This window comes from Adiantum capillus-veneris, chromosome 1 (genome assembly GCF_014529385.1).
Source record: "Adiantum capillus-veneris isolate H3 chromosome 1, ASM1452938v2, whole genome shotgun sequence".
Classification (NCBI taxonomy): domain Eukaryota; kingdom Viridiplantae; phylum Streptophyta; class Polypodiopsida; order Polypodiales; family Pteridaceae; genus Adiantum; species Adiantum capillus-veneris.
This window is the reverse complement of record NC_140931.1, coordinates 40605150-40621547: the sequence shown is the minus strand read 5'-3', so window position 1 is coordinate 40621547 and position 16398 is coordinate 40605150. Positions and strand designations below refer to the sequence as shown.

Sequence of the window (16398 nt, the reverse complement as noted above, 5' to 3'; positions counted from 1 at the left end):
TATATATACTGATATTACACAGAACATTACAGTATGCCTTAATCTTATTCTACTCGAATTTGAAGCGGTTTGTGAAAGAAAGAAGACACTATGCAAGGACTTATTTGGCCTTGACATCTGCCCGTTCTGGATTATAAAAAATGCTGCAGATGTATTATTAAATCTACCAGATAAGATATATAGCATCTTTACAGCTGACATTTCTCAATGTTATGAGAATATACCTTTATCAGGAAACTTTGGCCTAATTAACACTCTTGAAAAGATAATTGAGCTGACCTTCAACTCCAAAAATAAGAAAGGATACCATATGATTTCCCTTGTAAAGAAACCAAAATGGGTAAAGACTACTGCGCTTAAAACGCCACTTCATTTTGATCGATATAAGCTATTTCAACATATAATCTGGGTTCTCAATAATTGTTTCGTACGTATTGGAAACTCATGTTTTAGACAGGTACTTGGCATCCCTATGGGTTTCTCCTGCTCACCGGTTATGTGTAATTTGTACTTAGGCTACTTTGAATACTCTTGGATATTAAAACAACTGGCGTGTCATCATACGGCTATGATGCTACCTAGCTTTATGTATACTTTTCGGTTTATGGATGATATCTTTAGTATTAATAACCATGCCAACATTGACTCCTTCCAAAACATTTATCCCTCAGTACTCTCAGTGGTTCCCACTGCTGCTCATAACATTGATATCAATTCAAAATCATTTGCAATAAGTACAAATTATCTCAATATTGGAATAACTCTTGTCTCACCATTCTCTGGTGATTTTGTAACAAGATTCAGTTGAAAGCGAGATAAACTGGAGATCCTACCCTCTGAGTTTGTGAAAAGTAAAAGTAACCGACCACATAAAACTGCGATTAACTCTTCCCTTGGCATGCTGCATTTAATCATGTACTCTTCAACTAATACATATGTAGCTTTCGAAGAAATCACAAAATTGCTTAGAAAATTTCAAGGAAATGGTTTCAGAAAACTGAGCTGCTGAGCTTATTGTCTAGGACGATTGAAGAAAAAGATTGGCCTGGATGTAAAGTAAATAAAACTTTGCTCATCTCTATGATGAGGTAGTAGGCCCATACTCTATGGGCCTGCTACCTCTTAGAGTATGGTGCCTGGGATTGGGAGGGCACACACACACACACACACACACACACACACACACACACACACACACACACACACACACACACACACACACACACACACACACACACACACACACACACACACACACACACACACACACACACACACACACACACACACAAGTGGTGACTCTTTACGCTACATAAATACTATGCTAGAAGAAAGTGCATCAACCATACACACACATATGGGTCTTGTTAGCCTGAATGGCCGGGCATGCTCACAATCGGTCTGATTTCTAGAAGTCACACACACATACACACGTACACACACACACATACACACCCAAGTAGTGGCTTGTTGCTCTACATAAGTCTATACTAGGCCCGATGGGACCGCATAAACAGTACACACACATAGAACATACACACATGTGGTTTTCTCACTACACCGCGTAAAAAGAACTATACCTAATGTCTGCAAGCTACATCCAACTAATTGCAGGCTTGACCGTATTGGATTAAAATACGGGGTGGCTGAGGGCTTAATCGATAGTGTCCCTAGTCGAACCTTTCAACACATGATACTACCCTAGCACATGGACCAATAGGGTTTTTTTTTTTTAAAAAAAGGGGGACGAGTCCTTTAAAGACTTGGCTCTCACTGTTGGGTAATTGACTGTGAGACTACCCAGTGGTAGCATGGCTTGCTCTTCACCGAGCCCTGCATTTCCGCGCATGTGGAAATTGCGCCATACAAGGCGATGCCTCCACGGATATTTGATGGGGACTTGTGCCTGCCTATGCCACACCATCTAATTGAGCCTGCGGATTCTATAGGAGGCTTTACTGTGTCGTACAGCTGGTTTCGGAGCTCAACATGGCTAGACGTGCCAAGGCCTCGGGGAAATAACGCCTTGAATGCCTCTCAGTACTCCTACCAGTCCTGCTATGTATAAAGGTGAGAGCCCCTTTGTGCTTCTCACTTAGATCGTTTGTGCTACTGTTTGTTTTTTGGCATTGAGGGATTAAGTGAGGTGAAGGGAGAGATTCTTTCATTAGTAATCATGCCTAAGAAGACAACACCGACTGCTGGGAATGAACTCGAGGCTACGCAGGTTAGAATGCTTCTTGAAGGCTGTGGCTTAAAAAATTGGATTACTTGTCTGTTCTCTGAAGAAACATAATATAATGATTGTTGTCGTACATTTAACTCCTCTTCATTCTGGCTCGGCAATAGCTGCGGGACTCTAGTTACATGTTTCCTTTTTAGCCATAACCATTGGGCTACTTACTATACATCCTGGCCCTTATGACTCAGGCTTGCTAACTTGGTTCATTTTGGAACTACATCTGTTAGTGGTTGATAGCCCGTATAAACAGTGATTATATGTTTGGTTCACCTTAGTCAGCTCTGGTTCACCGTACTTGGTCTACCGTTGGTTGGATTGAGTTGGGGATTGGTCTATTGCATCTTTAAAACCCTGATAATACTTGGAATATTTTGAAAAATGTCATAAGGAAAGATCACCTAGTAGTTGACCCTGCTAAGCTTTGTATAGGGCTCAATATATGCGGGCCACTAGTTGAGCTGTTAGCTGGCTGTGAATATAAGGCACTTATGGGTTGCTGTATTGTTGCTCCTTCCTCTGACTATATAGTAAAGACACATTTTTTAATTTAGTCCTGTAAGATGGGCTTGCTGCTGAGTCCATGCTGATGTACATACTACTGACTTTTGCATGGCATGACTAATCTAGAGTAGCACTGGGACTAAGATAGAGTGAGCTAGATGGATGTCCATCCGTAAAATAGCATTACATTAAACTGTGGAAATACATCAGGTTGTTAACATAGAATAAATTAACTGCTGGCTGAGTGTGCTTGACTATACTGACATTGGTACTTCTTCAGAGCGTTTTGTTACATTGCCAAACTAAGGGAATCATGAAACTATGACTAACTAGTTGGTTTAACATGGATCATCGGAACGTATATGGTACTGATAAGGTGCATCCTAACTGCATATGAGTCACAAATTTGTTTGGCTGATTATGGATACTGTATATGGCGATGATTCTTCATCAGTAATTAACACTAAGGTTTCATAAACTGGTCATTGTCTGAGCTTACTATAATGGTGTTTAAATATACCTACCCTATGAATGTTTTAAGAGGGGTCTGGCATATGAACATGGATTAAGAGATGGAAGGTATGGTATGTCTGGAATAACTCTGGCTGAGAAGGCTGCTGCTGCTGGGAAATCCGGCCTGAATTCTACTTTTTATAAAAAATATATGGCTTGCAATATGTAACTTTTGTACAGACTATACTAAATAAAGGTTTAAAAAAAAAAATCATAATCGGGTATTTACAGCAAAGTATGGCCCTAGGATGGGCCTTTTCGTTCTGCATAATATTCACAAACATTGTTGCTGGATTTAGTTGTTTAATTTTATCACTATCAGCAGGTACCACTCGGCTAATCAATGATTGATCTACTTTGAGCTCACAGTAAATGAACCACTGGTTTGTATACCCCCTGTTTGTATACACTAAGTTTTGGGCCTATGACTAAAAACTTATGCATCTGTAGAGGTAGGTATAACATTTTGTGTAGTAAGAGGTGTAGTCCCTCATACTATGGCTATGTCAACTCATGCTAAAGATCGTGTATCACTGATAGCTTCTTCTTGGAAATGGATTTATGGGATTCAGGAGGATGTTTTGGAAAAGAATTTGATTTAATTTCAAAGACAAGGTTATGCTACAAATCCTCATGTTGAGGGTCTCCTTGAGAGATGCTGGTTTTTTTTTGAAAAAGAATCCGTTTTTCAAACAAAACTCTGGCAAAAGTTTTTACATACTCGTCGTTATGGTTGGGAAATATGAGGATAAGCTATATACTATATCGTGTGCACTAAATCACACTCGAATTTTCGTTAGACACGGCCCAGTAAAAACATTGGGTGTTATGCACGAATTGGATGATTGTAAAACACCACCACTTGGCCACCTGCACTCTATGCATGTTTGAAAAGCTTGCATTGTTTTTAGGTAACCTGACTTGTTAATGATACTTTGACGTGGGGAGATTTCGTAAATATTTGGATTAGGCACTTCACTGGCCTCCCCTAGGATGTCATGACCTATGGGGAAAACTATGGCCTATATACTTAGACCCTTATGGTCTGCACTATTAGGTATAGCAGTAATTTAAGTTTTCATTAGATTGACATGGATAACAACTGACTAGACCTGATGATACCTGTCTATACGCAGCCAGATCTAACGAAATGTTGCTCTGTTTGTATGGATGCACGTAAGGGTCTATCTTGTTTGCCGTTGCTTTGTTTACTGCTATCTGGCTCAGATGGGTGATTGTATCATACCCCCATTTACGATGTTCCAAGCTTGATGGATTTTGTATACTGTAATAATGAAAAATGTCTGTAATAACAAGGGATGTTTTGTATTATCTTTTGTGAGAATCAGGAGTCTGGAGTCTATTGAATATGTAAGTATTCAGTTGTGGTTATTGTAGCCCTAGAATAAATGAAACACACACACTTGTAAACACAAGATTATCGCAATTTTTGCGATAGTCAGGGCTCTGACTCCTGGGTACACTAAGCCTAAACACTAGTTAACACCCACTACTGTAAACCCTGAAAAGGTTGGTAGGTGTTAGGTGGTGTTGTACTAGCCTAGGGTGGGGTTCCTCCTCTTGGTGGTGATATCCTCTACGGGATGACAGGTAGTTAAGAAGGAGGAACTACCAATGACCTTTTTATCCACACCCATCTTGTCATGCTTCAATTCACTTACTTTTCTCATGAAAAGCAATACAGACTAACCTCTCGTAGGAGGGCAATTGCTGACCGGTCTGTGACGGCCATCATATATGTAAAGATATATGTTGCCCAACGACTTGACCACACATGTCCCTACCATATTTTTAGAACTAAACCGTATTTACCATAGTCTACTAAAAACAAGCTCCCCACAAATAAGAACTAATGTTTGGTTATACTTGAACAGACTTTGACTCTGGCGCAAGGGATGGATATACCTATGGAACATATCTCCATGGCCAGCTGTCTGGTCTTAAGATGTGTAAATGATCCCGAAGCTTCTGGCCTTATTTTGGAATCCTCCGTAGAGGAGGAGTCTTCTTTGCTTCACCTCTTATCTTTTAATGACTGGGTCAAAATCCTCGCTACATTGGATAAGAATGTCACTGAAGGACGGAAGATGCTGGCTGATTTGGCCTTGCAATCTCCAGTTCTAATTAAAGGTCATAATTTGGATTTAGCTACTTTTTCCTCCAGCGGTGCTGAACTGTCTAATTTTTTGAAAAAACTCTGTGGTCTTAACCCGGTGTTTGTCTCTACTCCTGCCACACCGATGGTGCAAAATGGTGGGCTTTTCTATCGGGACCAAGCAGCTCTCGAAGCAGTAAAGGAGTTCCAAAATAATTTGTGTACACTTAGTGAGGCCACCCTCCTGGAAATGGTGCCTAAAGTATCAAAGGTCTTCCCCTTTCTGCCTTATAAACAGATTGAAGTTGAATCTCTAAGCATCGATCATCAACTATGGGCTCTGTCTAATAAATCTTTCATTGCCCCTATTAAATTAGAAACTTGGGTCTTTTTAGCTAACCTCCCTGCAGCAACCATGGAAGAATGCAGACTGCAAGTTCTTAAGGGTGTTCAGTTTCTAGATAAGGGAGATCTTATCAAGGCACCATTCAACATGAACTTCCTTGATCCGGCCAAATGTGCGTCCAATGCTGGGATTTACGCTAGAACTAAAGGAATGATGATCTTCTCCAAAAGTAACCCAGACTACTACACAGAGTCCATTTGGAATATTTACAGGCCGTACCTCAAATGTGCGTGTAAATTTCTTGACAACAAAGCCGCTTGTGAATCAAGCATCATCTGGTTCGACCATGGTGTTTGGTACACCTTGAACCATTTGGAACTCTTATTTCCAGACAAACCTACATTGTTTCTCCTCACCCTATTTTGTTCTTGGCTGGGAGGTCAAGCTAAGGCCCTGGTATTAGCACATATAGCTTTTTTACGTAATTGAAGATGCGCGGGGCACGCGTATTGCTGAAATTTTCCGTCAATGTCGTGGCTAGAGAAAGAGGTGGAGACAAAGAAGAAGAAGAGAGTGAAACGAGAAGCACCAGTCAAAGATGGAGTTGTAGGCATTGAGCAACAACGTCAACAACGGAAGCGCATGCAAGAGCCATCATCATCTTCACCACATCAAGTCTGGTAGTGAGCTAGAAGGGGTGAAGATAGAAGAGCTAGATGATGTGTTTTCTTTGTATGAGCTGCGTGAGTGTTTCTTGACTTTCATCTCCTCCTCATTTGCTAGCGCCATGGCTACCCTGGCCAACTGCGCTGCAACCTCTCATGTGATAGCAGAGTGCTTGTGCCTGTGTGTGTGTGTGTGTGTGTGTGTGTGTGTGTGAGAGAGAGAGAGAGAGAGAGAGAGAGAGAGAGAGAGAGAGAGAGAGAGAGAGAGAGAGAGAGAGAGAGAGAGAGAGAGAGAGAGAGAGAGAGAGAGAGAGAGAGAGAGAGAGATCTCAGTACATGTTGTTGGGCGAGAGTCCGACCATCATCAAGGACATGGTGGGAGTCCATGAGAATTAGGCGTTGGTTCCTGGTGGGGGACTCAGTGAGAGCCTGTAGCCTCTCATTTGGCTGACAAAGAGTCGAAACTCATCGGCGAGCTCATCTACAGAGTCAACCTTGAAGGCATGTGGTATTGCACAAGATGCTAATATGGACAAAAGAATTCACTTGATATTGTTAGTCAACGGTTGTGCTTGGAACTACCTTGATTGATATGTATGCCTAATGTGGTGCACTTCATCGATCATCACAAAAAGTACTTTAAGAGTTTCCTGTCTCACGGATGTCGCCTGATTGCGGGATATGCCTAACTTGGATAGGGCTCAGGAGCTCTAGGCTGTTTTCAATGGAATGGGACGTCGTGCTTGCCACTGCCTTGGTCGACATGTATGCCATATGTAGTACACTTCATGAAGCACACGAAGTGCTTGAGGAGCTTTCTGTCTGAAATGTCGTCTCTTAAGATGCACTGATTGGGGGATATGCCCAACTTGGGCAGGGCCAAGGAGCTCTGGTCGTTTTTTAGTGGATGAAGTGAGGGTGTCTCTCTAGACGCAATCACATATACTCTAGCCTATTTTCAGCTAATGCGAAGTGAGGGTCTCTCTCTAGATGTAATGTTATTTCAAGCAGCGCATTGATTGCTACAAGGTTAGGTCAAGAAGAGAGAGAGAGAGAGAGAGAGAGAGAGAGAGAGAGAGAGAGAGAGAGAGAGAGAGAGAGAGAGAGAGAGAGAGAGAGAGAGAGAGAGAGAGAGAGAGAGAGAGAGAGAGAGAGAGAGAGAGAGACTGCATCTCTCCAAATGCAATCATGTACAGTGGCACCTTGAGGGCATGTGGTAGTACACAAGATGTTGATATGGGCAAAAGAAGTTATGGTGATATTGTTAGTGAGTGGTTGTTGAAAGAAAACGTTGTCCTTGGCACTGCCTTGGTCGACATGTATGCCAAATGTGGTGCATTTCATAAAGCGGAAAAAGTGCTTGATGAGCTTCCCGTCCAAGATGTCGTCTTTTGAAATGCACTGATTTGAAATGCACGACTGCCATGCACAAACCCTCTCGATCTGAGCAGCCAGAAGAACCTCTTGGATGCTAAGGAGCCAATCCCATCTTCAAACCACAGTATGGATCTGAGATTGCCACACGAATGGGGTTCCCTGGCCACTGGAGCCACACCCCCTCCCAAACCCAACAGAATGCCAGGAACCGAGGCTTACATGTTGATCTTCGAAGGAGAAAGGAGCGCAAGCCAACTCTTGCTATCAAAAAATGAAGAGCCAGGGCAGTCGAAGAGGATTCTGCAGCCAGGTGCCCCCACCCTGGGCAGTCCTCTGCATCGGCCTCAGCCCACAATCCACCCTGCCTCCACTGCAAGACCACGTGCCGTCCGTCAACCCAGCCCAGCGAGCCTTCCGTGCTCTTAGTGGGCGAAACGAGTAGAACGAGCCTGTAGTAGGCAAAGACTCTTGAACCCTTGTCTTGACCTTAACCCACAATCCACCATGCCTCCATTGCAAGCCCATGTTCCGTCCGTCAAGCCACCCCAACGAGCCTTCCCTACGCTTAGTAGGCGAAACGAGTAGAACGAGCCTGCAGGTGAAGAAGTACGGTCACAACGTGGATGTTTTCTTGTGATAATTATGCAGAAAGGTCATCATGAGGACCACATTTTGGGGCCACTTCATGTGGTGGCGGGATACATTATTGAAAAACGCTGAGTGCCACGTGTGCGTATGGATGCAGCAGGGTGACAACTATGCAATGCGAGGTCAGTTTTTGGCCTGTTCGGGGTCCGTTTGAGGTCATCTAAAAGGCCAAGGGTGCCCAAGTAATAAAGCTAAGTGTGGGAACTGAAAAAATAGAGAGAAGACCAGAAAAAGAGTGGAGAGAAGAGGAGGAACAGCTGCAACTGTGTTTTTGCTCATTTTGGAGCTTGTTTTGGCCGTAAACTGCTCATTCGGATTTAAGCACTTTGACATTGTATGTAGAGTGGGGTCTTGGGCCGTTTCGAACAAGATGGCGCTGTCCATTTTGCCAAATTCCTCACTATTTTTTTGCTGTTTTGGCTGTGTAAGTTTCTCCGGTGAGTGAAGCCTCTGCTTAACTTTGTGGTTGTATCTGGCTTATTTTACCCATACTGTGTGAGCTATTTGCCTCATTGGTGCTGGCCCAAGATCAATTGTATCTAAAAATCAGAAATTCTCCTCTTTTGAGTTGAGTTTTTTTGAGTGTGTGTGTGTGTGTATCTCTCTCTATGGAGTGGGCACATGGATAGTCTCTCTCCTCTCACTCCATAGGTGTGTTCCCTGTCTCCGCCAGGTGGGTTGTGTAAGCCGAGTGGTGCCCCATAGTGTGTGTGTGTATCCTTCCAAGAGTGTGTGTCGGGTCATTATAGAGGCGTTCTGTGTGTTTCCATCCCGCTCACATTCTTTGGCGCCCCCACGGAGGATCTTCTTCGAGTACCTTCTGCTTCGAGATTTGGGATTACAGGTTGCAGACTACATGTTACAGATTACAGGGACAGGTACAGGTACAGGTACAGGTGATTCACATAGGTACAGATAGCTCGAGTTCAGTGATACATTGGCAAGTGGGAGTCGCTTGCAGTTGCCGTGGGTATGCATCAGTTGACGCCTGTTTGAGCGCATTGTCTGTTGGTACTGTACGTACTTGTGGAAATTGCCATTGTATGCCTTTGTGGAGCCATAATTGGTTTTATTTGGCAGTCCCAGCCATTTCTGAGACTTGGTCTGGAAGATAGTCATTTATGAGACTTGACTATACGAGATTTGCATAAGCCTTCGAGAGAGGGTCGATAACGTGAGGTTTTATTGAGTTGGGGGATTCTCAAATGTGGAGATCCTTTCTGTGATACAAGTAGCTAGAGCACCCTTTTCGTGACCTGGCCATAGGCTATGTATTAGTGATTCCTATTTGATGCTCGGGTTCTATCGTTTGCAGTTTATGCATACATATACAATCTATATTTTGGGTTCTTACTGCTCTACTTCTGGGGAAACTTTGCCAAAATTTTTCCAAGTTATGATGGCTGTTTTTTCGGTCTTTTGAGCCATTTATGCTATTATACTCCTGAAATTCTGGCAAAATCAGAGGATAAGACAGGTGTGCTTTCTTGGGAGTTGCATGGTTGACGTTAATGGATGATCAAAATGGCCCTCAATTCACTTCTTTTCATTTAACTCAGAGAATCCAGATAAATGTTCATGTGTCCAGGAAGATTTTTTTCCAACAGCGCATAGTCTTTATGTTCGGGCCAAGAAGATTACGAGAGATCCTGGAATGTCCTTTGCATGTTGTAATTCCAATGATTAACTACTATGAAAACTCATTTGATGTGCATGTGTTTGTCCTTATCTAAAGTTAAGCTCCATTGAAGTTTCTGGGGATTGGGTATTGAAAAGTTTTGGGTTCTTGCACGTGTGTTCGAAGGGGTTCTTAAAGAATTAAACTTGGGTAGCCATGGCTTTCTCTTATCTGGAATTTCATGGGAGAAGTGATGAAGATGTGAAAGACTTTTTGGAAAAGATGGAGGTTGCTTGCATTAGCAACCATATTCATGACCCTGCACAGATGTTACGCCTTCTCTAGATTTGTTTGAAGAGTGATGCACGAGTTTGGTCCAAAGAATTTGAAGAGGAGTTGCGTGTGGTTGATCCACCTGTAAGGTTGAGTTGGGACAATCTAAGGCATGGAATGGAAGTGGAGTTTGTGAAGATAGAAGATCCTGACAAAGTGTGGCAATAAGTACATGCTTTAGTGCAAAAGGAAGGTGAGACAGTAGATGCGTACATACGTAAGTTTGCATTGGCATGGGAATGGATGTGCAAGGCCTTAGCACCACAAGTACCCTCGCCTGACATGATGAAGAAGGACAGGTTCTTGGCTGGTCTTTGGGCGAATATACGTTGGAGAGTGGAGCTAAAGAAGCCTAGGACATATGAAGATGCACTAGAGGTGGCAAGGAACAAAGAGTGGAAGCTGAGGAAAATGAGTCAGCTAGGAGTAGAGTCTTTGCCCATGAGGTCTGAATTTCAGCCTATGGATTCTTCACAAGGTCGTATGCCAGGGGTTCATCATGAACTAGTGGTTTTTGTTACTCCTCAGGTTATGTCAGCAGTGGTCACTACAACAGTGCAAGATGATGGGCTAAGGCAAGACATGAGGCAAGTGGTAGATTTAATGAAGAATATCATCCTAAACATGCTTGGTCAGGTGGGAAATAATCGAGGTCGAGGGAGGTTTGCAAATCAGCCAGGAGGTGAGGAAAGACCTAGGAATGGTGGTGGACAAAGCAATGGTAGGTTTTGGAGGCAGACGCCCACATGTTATGATTGCAGAGAGTTGGGCCACATCAGCCCGCAATGTGATAAGCCACCAAGGATGGGGGGAGACATGTACCCATTGCCAAGAAAGGTGCTAACTAGGTCAAATGATTATGGCATCGAAATCAAGGGAGAAGAAGGAACCAGTGGATTAACCCAGGAGGAAAAGGGAAATACAAAAGTGTTAAGTGTAGTCACCTTCGAGAAGGCATCAAAGATAGAGGATACATTAGTGATGCCTATTGGGAAGAGGACTACAGAGGACAAGGAAGGAAGAAGTGCCCCAGGTCCTAGTAAGAAGAAGGGAAAAAGCCATGAAGGCAAGGATGTCAAGGCCAAGAGGAAAGAGGGCTTGTCGCAAGTTTCATGTTTCAGATTTTCCACTAGGGGATGGGAAATTAAGCTATGACTTGAAGGAGGATCTGACAAGCAGAAAGGCAGATGTTACTTTTGGGCAGCTTATAGAGATGGTGCCTAAGCTAAAGCGACAATGGAAGAGGATGGTTAACCCAATGGAGAAAGATCCAGAGAGAGTTTAAGTAAAGGTGTTGGCAATGGACGAGCTACCAGACATTTGTCAATAGTAGATGTGTGGCACAAAAGAAAAAATATGGGACAAGGTTATGTGGATGGTGGAGCCCAAATATGTGTCATAACACACTCATGCGTTGAGAAGATGGGTCTTACAATGACTGGGGTGTCAGGCTTTCGGATCACATTGGAAAACCATCAAAAAGTAAAATGTTTGGGTGCGTATGGATGCAGCAGGGTGACAACTATGCACTGCGAGGTCAGTTTTTGGCCTGTTTGGGGTCCGTTTGAGATCATCTAAAAGGCCAAGGGTGCCCAAGTAATAAAGCTAAGTGTGGGAACTGAAAAAACAGAGAGAAGACCAGAAAAAGAGTGGACAGAAGAGGAGGAACAACTGCAACTGTGTTTTTGCTCATTTTGGAGCCTGTTTTGGCCGTAAACTGCTCATCCGGATTTAAGCACTTTGACATTGTATGTAGACTGGGGTTTTGAGCCGTTTCGAACGAGATGGTGCTGTCCATTTTGCCAAATTCCTCACTATTTTTCTGCTATTTTGGCTATGTAAGTTTCTCCGGTGAGTGAAGCCTCTGCTTAACTTTGTGGTTGTATCTGGCTTATTTTACCCATACTGTGTGAGCTATTTGCCTCGTTGGTGTTGGCCCAAGATCAATTGTATCTAAACATCAGAAATTCTCCTCTTTTGAGTTGAGTTGGTTTGAGTGTGTGTGTGTGTGTATCTCTCTCTATGGAGTGGGCACACGGATAGTCTCTCTCCTCTCACTCCATAGGTGTGTTCCCTGTCTCCGCCAGGTGGGTTGTGTAAGCCGAGTGGTGCCCCATAGTGTGTGTGTGTGTGTATCCTTCCAAGAGTGTGTGTTGTGTCATTATAGAGGCGTTCTGTGTGTTTCCATCCCGCTCACATCGTATGCGAGACATTGAGGGAGACGGCCTAGCCACCTACATGTCCTAAAAGCTTGAGTCGCACTGCGCGATGGCCTCTGACTGCTGTTGTTCAATGGCCTCTACGCTCGACTACAAATTCCAAGTTTGCCTTTATTTTCTTTGGTTATGGAAAGTGTATTTTTCTAGCCACGCTGGACAACTGCCTCTCTCTCTCTCTCTCTCATCTCTCTAACAATGTGTCAGCACGTCTCTCTGTCTATCTGCGCTATCCCCCTCGGGGTTGTAAAGAACACCATCGTGATGAATAGGAAAAACACTACATGTGTCTGGGGAGGTAGCCAGAATCGCTCCCCCTTTTTGTGATCTATAAAGTGCACCACATTAGGCATACATGTCGACCAAGGTAATGCCCACTGCCAAGCACAATTAACACTGACTAACAAGATCAAAATGAATTCTTTTGCCTATATCAACATCTTGTGCAATTCCATATGACTTCAAGATGCAAGTGTACTTGATTTCATTTGGAGAGATGCCCTCTCTCTGCATCTGTTGAAAACATATCTCATCCTGCAATCAACGCACTCCTTAAGATAATATTGCATTTGGAGAGATTCCCTCTCTCTGCATTAGCTGAAAAAATTCTAGAGCATATGTGATTGCATTTGGAAGAGAGCAGGAGCGTAGGAGCCACCTATCCGAAAAGCTACAGAACAAGCGTCCTTTCATCGAATTGGTGCCCGTAAGCGATTAACACAAGGGTTGAGAGTTTATGCAAAGGTGTTAATTAGGCAAGGCTTGTGTGTTGTCCGCCAAGAACAAGATCTTAGGGATGATTTGGGGTAATCCCTTTAGGGATGAGAGAGAAGCGAGTAACGATGACTGATCTGGCTCCATAGCACAGAAAACGCAGCCTGAGAGGTGAAAACGCTGCTATTTGTAGAAAACACAGCCACCAAGGGGGAGCGATCTCAGTTTTGAGAGAATTTTTCGTGATGGAAGCAATCAGCAGGGGATCGTCGGCTTAGGAGAAGAACCTCAGCGTCTGGTACCATGTGAGAGTAGGCAGCGAAAGCAAAAGCGAAAGTGCTACCAACAACAACATATAGCTCAGGTTGAGTCCTTTCTAGGAATACATCCAGGCCTGCTTCATTTTGTCCACATCTACCATATGGTTATAAGCTCATGCTGCATTCGACCACAAACCATCAAATCTCTCATGTAGCTTACTCTTGCATTGAATTTGTTATTGAGTGTGTTTATCTTTTAGCTTTGCTACCTGATCTTGCATTTGATTCAGAACCTTTTGAAGCATCTGTAGCATTTTTGTTTGATCTATTTTGTTGTAGTCCATTCCATTCATGGCTGCTTCGACCTCATCTGTAGATTCTTGATCTATTAATATTTTTACTTGCATTGATGTTACATGAAGATACGATGTTTGTGTTAGTCTGACACATGGTTTTTTTTAAATATACAGATATGATGAGTGACCAGGGTCATAGAGTGAATTTGACGTTCATCAAGACTTTGCTACGTACCACTGGACTATAAGGAGAGGCTTTGACGGAGGCTATGTCAGATTAGACAGCTCCATCGAGTTTCTTGGGTGATTCAGTTTGCCCGTACGTCCTGGAGAGGGTACATCCTCCCAGCCACACACTGGAGTGGAGACTTCCTCTCATGCAGATTGGACCATAGCACATCGGTAATATTCTCGATTGATAAAGTAGTAATTTCATTCTTTTTTAAATATAGAAATCTTAATATATGTATTCCCTTGATGTATTTGTTTGCTTAGGACTCCTATTCCAGGTACATCACATCATGAGAGTCAGCGGCTTACTCCTAATGTACCTCCTAGTACTCAGTTGACACCTGATTCACAGGCTAGTGGCCGTCAGTCTCAGAGGTATATCTATTGTGGTGATTATGGATTAAATATCAAGTAGTTTTTAAGAACTCTCATCTAATCAGCCATATGTTTATATTGCACGTAGGCATCATCGGCAGAGTAGCTGCAGGTTTAGGGTTGAAAACTGAGGTTTCTTGTAGCTGAATGTGCTACGCTTTAGGGGCTCAATCTGCTGGTCTTTCATTGCTGAAAAACGCCATGCTAAAAACTGTCAAAAACGCTAAGTGATGGGTCTCCAAAATGCTAGGTAGCTGAGCTTCTATTGTTGATGGATATGCATCTACACTAAGTGACTGGGTAGCTGCAATTGCGTAGGAGAAGTGGCATGACCGATTCTACTATTTCAAGGGCCAATCTGTTTTTTCAACCGTCTGTACGTCTATCTTCAGTGATGGAGACACCATCTGATTAACATATGAAGGTTTTTGAGCTGGGAAGTTGGCAAGTAGAATTTCTGGGAAACAAACAAACAAGCCAGTATGCATCATCCAAGTTGATGTAATTAGACAACTTTGGAGGGTGGTGCTGCTCAGCTTTGCTCGACTTCCAAGCAATTTGGGCTCCAACAGAAAAAGACACTGAGCAAGACAAACCAAAGGAGTGCTAGCTACAGATTTGATATCTCTGGTGTTGGTTTCATTCTGTGAAGATCCATGGTGTGTAGGATGCATTTTCTGAATAGTCTGTCTATGGACAATGTCATCCTGATCATTTACGATGCTTTCCAGGATGTTTGCAAGAAAACTACTACCTTAAGTAGATGGATTCTTTCAGGCTTTATTTCACCCCTTGACAAATGGTATGATGCTAAGGTTGACTGTCTTTAGTCCCAAGCTGGGCATATTGAGGGAAGTATGTTGTTTATGTACTGGCATACTGATTCTACTGAGAGTCTACCAGCTTATTACTTCTGCCTGAGAAGACATGTTTTGAGGGCTAATGAGTTTCTCTTGTTGTTGGTTTTTTCCAAGTGTCTTCATACCAATCAGACTGAGACGGTGTCTTAGAAACTGTGGATGACACATATGAAGGTTTTTGAGCTGGGAGGTTGGCATCAGTCTATGCCTTGTATATTATACAAGTATTGTGTGTAATGAGGTGGAGGAAGCAAACCAACCATTGTTCATTATGCTTGTGGGAACCCAATCAAATAATATTTGTGGCCCAATTATTTTTCATTCCCTATGTTTTACAATAGCAACTTTAGTTTGTTGCACGTGAAGTACCATATGAGCCTGTTACATGGAGTATCCTCGCAAAACAAAGAAGCAATTGAAGTATCATATGAGCCTGTGTCACACACAATTTTACAAGAAAATGTGGTCTTCCAAGAAGAGTGTGACAAAAGAGATTGATGTTGGGACAAGCTTTCAACAAATTTGGAAAGGAAATAGGGAGCAATCTTTGTATACTCTGATGCAAGTGACCTACTGGAGGATAGTGACCTACTGGAGGTGAAGATATGCATATGGGACCCGGGAGAAGGTTACCCATGCGGGGATGCATTTGTTTATGGAATGACCCGAATGTGCGGAGGTGCTAAGCCGATGTGGGACTAAGCCCGAAGGGTTAGAGCCGTTTTGCTGGTTCTGACAGATGGAATGTAGCAAGACAAGTGCTGGCACAAATGCAGGCCACAGATGGCCATTGGATCCCATCGCGACAAGGCAGGTTGCAAGAGGATGCAGAGCGAGTCAGGTGGACTCGACATCATACCAGGCAGCCAAGGACTAGATCGCATAATCGAGGATGTACCACAACTAGGAGGTATCGGGCTGAGTCGGAGGGGCAACAAACAACTAAGGTGCAGGGTGAGATATGCAGGTACGAGAAGAAAAGCAATGCTCGGGCAGGTTATGTATGGCCGATGTGTTTCCCCTTGAAGAGATGGGCGAGCCACTGAGTGCGAATGCAACAAGACTACGCATTGCAAGAGGGCGGGCT

The 16398-nt window shown here is 43.2% G+C and overlaps 1 pseudogene; it reads left to right on the top strand.

Moving 5' to 3' along the window:
* The first annotated feature begins 6246 nt into the window (after positions 1 to 6246).
* Positions 6247 to 16357, top strand: LOC147464586 (uncharacterized; annotated as a pseudogene).
* The last annotated feature ends 41 nt before the right edge of the window (positions 16358 to 16398 follow it).